Genomic DNA, 7,753 nt, shown 5'->3' with positions numbered 1-7,753 from the left:
CTCCTCCTCCGCCGATGCTCATTTGAATTATTCCTCCCCGCACTGGGATCCTTAAAAGAGAGAAAAGGTTTTGATTGCACAGTGCTGTCTGCACAGCTTCTCCCTCTGCCATTTTACTGGGACACAGCAGACAGCTTTCTCCCTGCCCCCAACTCAGCCTGGGCTCTTTCCTGTCTCTGAGCTCCCCCAGTACAGGAGCAAACTGAGCTGCCTGCCTGCCTGGTGTGTGTGTGTGTGTGTGTGTGTGTGCAGCTAGGCCTGTCACTGGAGTTTTAGTTTGCATGCTGAAGAAAGGAGGCGGAGGGAGGGGGAATGTCTTGTTTGTGGCTTGTCAGCAATTGCTTGAGACAAGCTTCCATGTGTGAAAGCTACTTGGCATGAATGCCTGGGCTGTACCAAGTGCCGCGGCAGCGAGAGGGGGAGGCAGAAGGAAAACAGATCAGGCCAGAGCAGACAATAGGCCCCTAAAGTGTTCCCCCTAAGTTGCTTTGATGTTGTCCTAGTGTCTTGGTAGCAGGAGGCCGGGGATTGCAGGCGCAGGGGCTCGTTGTGTTGGCAGCCGCGGCCCCCCCCCCTCGCTGGGCGAAATGACTCCCCAGGAATCCCGCGCCTAGCAAGGTAAGAGCCGGCAGCCGCAGCCCCTGCTCCCGGCCCGAGCGCTCCGTGCTCCGGGGCTCGTTCTGCAGCCCGCTCCAGTGGCGGCGGCGGGGCCGGCCCCGCGCTCCCCATCGGAGAAGCCCCGCAGCGGGACCCCCGGGCGGACCCCACCGAAAGGCGCCCCCCCCGCTCCAGCCACCGGGGCAAGGGGGAGGCTGGCGGGGGGAAGCGGGGCACTGCAGGCTGTAGGAGGCCTCCTGCCTCTCCGGGCTCGGCTGCGGAGCCGCCGCGATTGCATCGCACCCTGCCGCGTCCCGGGGGCTGGGGAGGCGATGCACGAGAGCTGGGGCGCTCGCAGCCCCTGGGCTACAGGGACGTGGCAGGCGGTGGGAGAGCTAGGGGGAGCCCGAAACTTTTCCACTGCCGGGGCTGGGGGGACTCGGTGGAGAGTTTGATCGCTCGCCCTCCGTGCCTCCGTTTTCCCCCATCTGCAAACAGGACGTGGTGATAGTGACCTACCTGAAAGGGGCGAAAATCCATAATGTTTGTAGCCTGCCCTGCGAGCCTCAAGTGGAAGGTGCTAGAGAAGGTCAAAGTATAACATATTTATAATTAAAGAGACCCTGGCAGAACAAGACTAGAGAGCGCCGATCCAGTGTCTCAGCGTGTCTAAAGGAACAAAAAGCTTTTCCCACCTGTTGGCTTCTGTCCTTGTGTCTTTTTGGAAGATTTATTGGCCGATTAATAGTGAGAATGAGGTGGGAGGAGGGATTGGAGGTTTCTTCCGCCTCTCCCCCCCGCCCCAGTACATCTATTAAAGAAAAATAGTGAGATGCCAGGGAGAGGGAAACCCAGGGTCTTTTGTCACTGTGTATCCCAGACCTTGTGTTTTTTGGAACTAACTGAAGCAAAGCAGATCTGTAAACTGCCATAGGGCTGGAAGATTTTTATTGTGGATTTTGGAGATTAAATGAGATTTATTTACAATTGCTGTTTATCAGTGAGTAAATATGTCTGTGTGAGGTCTGTTTACTCACTAGTGGTTTTGTGGCTATAACCTACTGCTGCTGAGGTGATGGTGTGAAATAGCAAAAGAGGGTAATGCCTGAATCCTGTTTCCCAATCCTTACAAAATTAAAATCAGACATTGTTCTTGACTTTGTGAATTTTCTTTCTTTTGAGATAAATTCTGATATTTTACTGAAGCAAAACTTTGGCTCTAGGTGGATCCTCCTGATGTCTTTTAACTTTATCACCTACCATAATTCTAGAGTTTTCCTGATTCTTGCTATTTGTTGAAAAGTAATTTACAGGAGTGTGAACTGCACAAATGTTGATCAGCCTAAGGTCTTGACACAAGCTAGGACGTAGAGGAACTGGAATTGGGGGGGGGGTTCATGCTTTTCCAAGCAAGGCCTGGAGGAAAACATCATGTGTTAAAGAATCTGAGCAGAATGGGAGATGTGGGAGGGAGATGAATTTGGCCTGAGACCCTCCTCAGTCTAGCTAGGAAGATGGAGGCTCTGGTATGGTGCTGCAAAAAAATGTAAAGGAGAAATTCTACTCAGTTTCCCTCTGCCTCACTCCTCCATGTCAAAACAAAACAAAACAACCCCCCCACTAAACCAAAACTGGTGTTTGATATAACATGCTGCACTAGCTCTGTCTCATACACTCTATAGCATTAAAGAACACAGTTATGGAAATAAATAATAGCAGAGGGAGAATTTGAAACGTCTAGTCAGAGAAGGAAAAAAAAAATTTCAGGTCAGATTTTAAATGAGACTGACAGACAGTGAGGCAGTGGGATTAAGGAAGCCTGCTCCAGGTGGCAGGACCTGCAGAGGAGAAGGCTCTGGCACTTATGGCATTGAGATTGGATGAAGAGATGGAGAGGAGCCCAGTGCTTGATGAACAGACTAAGCAGGGAGAGAGGAGATCTAAGAGACAGGCTGGACCAATTCCATGAAGGGTTTTTTAAAAAAAGAGGGAATTTTGGAGTAGATCCTGACATGAATAGGGAGCCACTGGAGTTGTCAGAGGGCAAGTGTGATGTAGCTGTACTTCATTGCAGATAGGAAAAGGGAGAGAGCAACATTCTGCATATGGTGGGATTTAGGCGGGCCATAGAGAAAGGTGTCACTATGTCAAGGCAGGTGGAGATGAAGGCATCGGTGAGGTTTTTAGCAGGGGCCAAGTCAAGTATCTGGATAAACAGAGATCCTCAAGGTCTGCCTCTCATGTTAGTGATTTGTTGCTGAATTTCTGTTTTTATGCTGGAACCTGGTAACAAAAAAATGATCATCCTGTACTCCACATCCCCAAATAAATGTGTATTAAATACATCATTTTATGTGCATGCCCCTAAACACTGCTCCTCTGCACACATACGTTCACAGCAACACCACATGCATAACCACAAATGGTTCATGTATCTACACAGCGTGTTATTCCTGCAAAAGGGACAATGCACTTGGTTCATACACAGGTATGGCCTGATTCTCTATTGCCCTGCAACTTATGTGATAGTTTACGCCAGTGCACAGTGGATACAAAATGCTGTCACATCAGAATGATAGCCATTTACATCCACTTTACGCCGGTGTAAATGTCTGCACAAGCTGAAGGGCAGTTGAGAATCTGATCCATGTGTTCTGTACTATAGTGACTATGTACGTTACAATGGTCCTGTGCACCTAAGAAGACTCTCACCACAGCTGCTGTCTTGCACATTTGTGAAACAGACATCACACACACAAACCCCATACTACAAAACTTTTACACCACACCACACAGGAGTCAAACATACCACAACTTGTTCTCCTTATTAAGATGTAAAATAGGAAAGGCAGTTTCTGCTCATGGGATATGTGCATATCACACTTTTTGCACACAAGAAATACACACAGTCAGTGTGGCACCTGCTTAAAGTCAGCCCAGACCGGCAGTGAGTGAAAGTTACCACCTGATGGCTTGTCCATGTCTGTGTAGCTTCAGTTTAGTTCCTAGTGGATAAAGGTCAGGTCACAAAACAAAACCCAACAATAGGGAGCACTAATTGGCCCTTTGGTGGCAGTCTTAGCAGAAAGGCTAAGGACTGAATGGGCATGAAAACTGGGGTGGTGAACCCACTGGCCAAATGCTGAGAATCTGCACATAGTGAACAGTGAATGGGAGATGACAAAAGTCAAAACTAGCACTGCATTACGGGTGTCAGAGCAGTCCATGCTAGGGGCAAGGAGAACAAGATGCTGCTTCCTCTTATCATCTGACGACTCAATCTGCTGTCAGCACAGAAGGAAGGCTTGTGCATATTTTATGTCACTTTCCTCCTTCCAGGACAAACTGCTGATTTGATCAGATCTGCACTCTAAAATCGTAGATGCGCTGATCAGTAAGTATGACCTGAGGCCAGTTACAAGCAGTGGCCTCCTGCCTCTTGTTTCCTTGTGGACGTCAGTTACACCCTATCATGCCTTTAAGGGAGAGCACATGCAGAACAAACCATGTGTGCCCCTCCTAAAGTACAACACAGAATGCAACTAGCTGGATGGAGACAGAGGCAAACAATGGCAATGTGTCAGGAGGACATGGGGGCAAATTGGTCATTCTTTTCTGCTGTTTGGTAATGTTTAAAAGGAGACTAAAGTAGCAATTTGGTTTTAATTTTTAAGCTTATATGAGTTGCCCTGGTCAGTTGGTGCTTGCAGGATTTTCATGTGCAGTTTAGGATCTGTGGGGGTTGGCAGTAAATGGTTATATTTTATTTTCTTCAGACAAGATTTTTGGTTGTTTAAGGCTGCCAAACCAGGGTTTTTCCTAGCCTGCTCCACCAACATTATTTCTATATAGCAGAGACACTCAAGTCACAAACACTATTCCTGCACACTGAAGATTTGCACACCTCAAATGCTCTCTACATACCAAGAAGACGTAAATCACAAACTTTTTTTTTATGCTCTGGATGCACACACACAGAGCTCTGGAGACATACTGACCATCATAAGCACCATTCCTGCACTCTAGAGACCCAAACATTTTTACTACACAGCGACATAAGCAACTCAACTAATAGTGTTCTTACTTTCTGCTTCGCTGGGCCCACTTGAGAGACAGTATGTTCTAGTGGACTGAGCAAGGGGACTGAAAGCTAAGAACGTTTGAGATCTTGACACTGATTTGATGTGTAGCCTTAGGCAAATCAGTGGTAAATCTAGCATTAACCTCTGTGTGTCTCAGTCCCAATCTGTAAAATGGGGCTAATACTTACCTACCTCCTGAAGTGGTGCATTTTAGGTTGCTAGGATAAAAGTTTGTAAAGTGCTAAGTGTTTTTTTTGGGGGTGTACAGTATTACAAAATCATATAACATTATACAAACATGCAAAGCATCCATTTTTACACACAAACAGGTGAGACTCACTTGTTATAAATTCTAATATAAACTAACTATGCATGCACTCAGTGTTATCTTGAGTACTCCAGGATGTTCTATTCATTCAGCAAGAACAAAACAACTTTTCAGTGATATGCATTATATATATACCCAAGCGAGAATATTATAAACCTATTGTACACTTGATATAACAACTATTGTCCGCATTCCCAGGCACAGCAAGACTTTGATTAACAACGTACGAGTGCCTGAAGCAATATCACCGCAGACTGTGATCTCCCAAATTAACCAAGGTCTGGTCAATATCTGGGTTATAAACTTGGAATGATGCGGTGTGGGGAGAGTGGTGTGTGTTTGTGATTCGGTATGCTTCCCTCTAAGGCAGTACCGAACCAATTTCTCAGTATGTTGTGAGGGGACACAGTGCTTCAGGACGTGAGGGACCAATTTCATCCTTGCAATAGGCAGCCACAACTCCCACAGAAGTCAATGGATCTCATGTCTGCTTATTCCCAGGATGATTTTGTCTCAGTGTCTTTCAGATGAGATATAAAATCTAAATCCTGACCACTTACGACCATTAAAGATTCCATGGCAATTTTTTAAAAGTGAGGTCTTAGCCCTGGGCGCTTGGCCAGATTCAAACTCAGGAAATTGCATTCCATCTAGATAAATTTCCCCTATAGTTTATTGAATACAGTATTCATCGCTCACTGTGCTAAATTGTCATATAGTGTTTCTCTGCAGCCCTAAACAGTTGCTGTATTCCACCATAGAGGTGGCCACAATTCCTTGCAGGGAGAAGCATTTTCTTTGTGTATAATTTGTAAAGCATTTTTGGGATACTTCTGGCTGCAATGTACTATATACATTTAAGATCACTGTATGGTTCAAATGAATGTGAAAATCAATTTGCAAGCATACATGCAAGAAGATATGATGCAGTACCATTTGCACTGTGGGCAGGTAGTTAATTAATACACCTTTTTCTGCAACAGAGGAATGTGGGCCAGATTTTTAATATTCTGCTTATGTAGTTTTGTGTCTAATTTATATGATTAGTTGTAATTGTGTTTGCAAATGGTCATTAGGCATGTCATTGCCCATTTGCCTGTGCAGTTGCCATAACTGACTGTGTAAATGTTGTAACTGCACACACAGGTATACAACTGTCCATGTAAAATATTGATGATCTGGCCTTCTATGTGCAAAAATGAACTAAAAATGTGAGCATCTCTGTTTAATTGGACTCACCAGCATTTTTGAGTGGAATGCTTGTTTGGACATTTTGCAGTGTTGTCATTCATATTTTCACTCCAGGAAGAAAGGGTTAACTAAGTAATTAGAGATGATTAGGTCTTTGTTTCTCATGGTAAATGTAGAGAAAAGTTACAGGGGAGTTATGGTGAGAATTTTACAGATCATGGAGAAACTATGAAAACATGCAGGGGCAATTCCCACTGAAGTCAGTAGGACTTTCTTTAGCCATTGAGTTCAGTGGCTGGAGGAGCCGGGCCCTGGCTTCTAGAACCAACTGCACCTTTTGAAGATGCCTAATTATAAAATATATGTTTGTGTTTGGACACAGCGCTGATCACTGATGATAGACTGACAACTGTGAGGCCTGAAGAAATTTATTTATCTCCAAACAATATAAAGCATAGACTGCCACAGAGTAAGTTTCCTTCACACTGCTCTGCCAGTGGATTTCAACCTTGCCTGGTGGGACTACCTCTGGGGCTGAGAGAGTAGTTCAGTTTTCCTGAGTATTCATTCTTTGGCTTCTATGTTGACATTGCTAGCAAAGGGCCAGTCAGTACTAGGTGATAGAATCTCTCTCAGCTGAGTAGAGACCACTAAACTCATTCCACATATGCCTCTCAACAGCTATGAGAGAGGAGCAGTTTTTGTCTTTACCTGGGCTGGCTTTGAAGTAAAAAGCTGTATATGCCATGCAAGGCCTCTCATCTATTCAGTTCCTCTTACACTGAATTTTAAAAATGTTTTTGGATACCTCTTGACTTCTTGAGTATCTGGCTGCTACCATTTCCACCTTACATGCCTTTCCTTGTAATCTAATCTATCAATATATATTTAATGCACCCAGCACCTGAGTATCTAGGCAGCAGATCTCAGCCTTCTGTTACTTGTTTCCACAAATGTTGTCTTTAAGTTATAGTGGATGCTTTAATTTCACCATTTTTCCTTTTTGCTCTGTACTGTTCTCAGTCTCATGCTTGAAACTCAACACCACAAGTTCCCTCTGCTCTGTTTCTTTGCCTTGGATTTCAGTCTAGTGGCTAGAGCAGGATACTGGAAGCTAAGACTGGGTTTTCTTCTCATCCATGCCACTGACTTACTATATAATTATGGGCAAGTCCCATTAACCTTTCTGTGCGTCTGTTTACCTAGCTACCTTATAGGGGCAAAACTTAATTTACTGCAAACTCTTTTGAGGGCCACAGGGTGCTATAGAAGTGCAAAGTATGTGTTAGAAGTGTTATGTCTGACCCTGACCTCGCCTAGCCTCAACACTCCTGTGGAATATTCTCTTTAGTCTCTTACTAAAGTTTCTTTCATTTTTCACCTGCACATTTACGCACTCTGTCAGCTGCATGTAAAAATACCAAGCTGTCTGAAGTCATAGAAATATTTGTATAATCCTGACAGCTGTGACAAACATTCCTCCTCAGCAATAAACAAACAACATGCGCAACCTGCCATTAACATAGGTTTATAGCAGCTGAACCTCACTCACTGA

General features: G+C 44.9%; 1 protein-coding gene across 1 annotated transcript in view; it reads left to right on the top strand.

The window, feature by feature from the left end:
* The first annotated feature begins 313 nt into the window (after nt 1–313).
* BCL9 (BCL9 transcription coactivator) overlaps nt 314–7,753 on the top strand; it is a 74,262-nt gene continuing 66,822 nt past the window's right edge. Inside the window, exon 1 of the mRNA XM_030580635.1 lies at nt 314–618. The gene's annotated coding sequence lies outside the window, so the exon portion shown is untranslated. The remainder of the gene's footprint in view (nt 619–7,753) is intronic.

Source organism: Gopherus evgoodei, chromosome 1 (assembly GCF_007399415.2).
Source record: "Gopherus evgoodei ecotype Sinaloan lineage chromosome 1, rGopEvg1_v1.p, whole genome shotgun sequence".
In the NCBI taxonomy this organism is placed as follows: Eukaryota; Metazoa; Chordata; order Testudines; family Testudinidae; genus Gopherus; species Gopherus evgoodei.
Note: the sequence above shows the minus strand (reverse complement) of the source record. Positions and strands in the feature narration are given on the sequence as shown.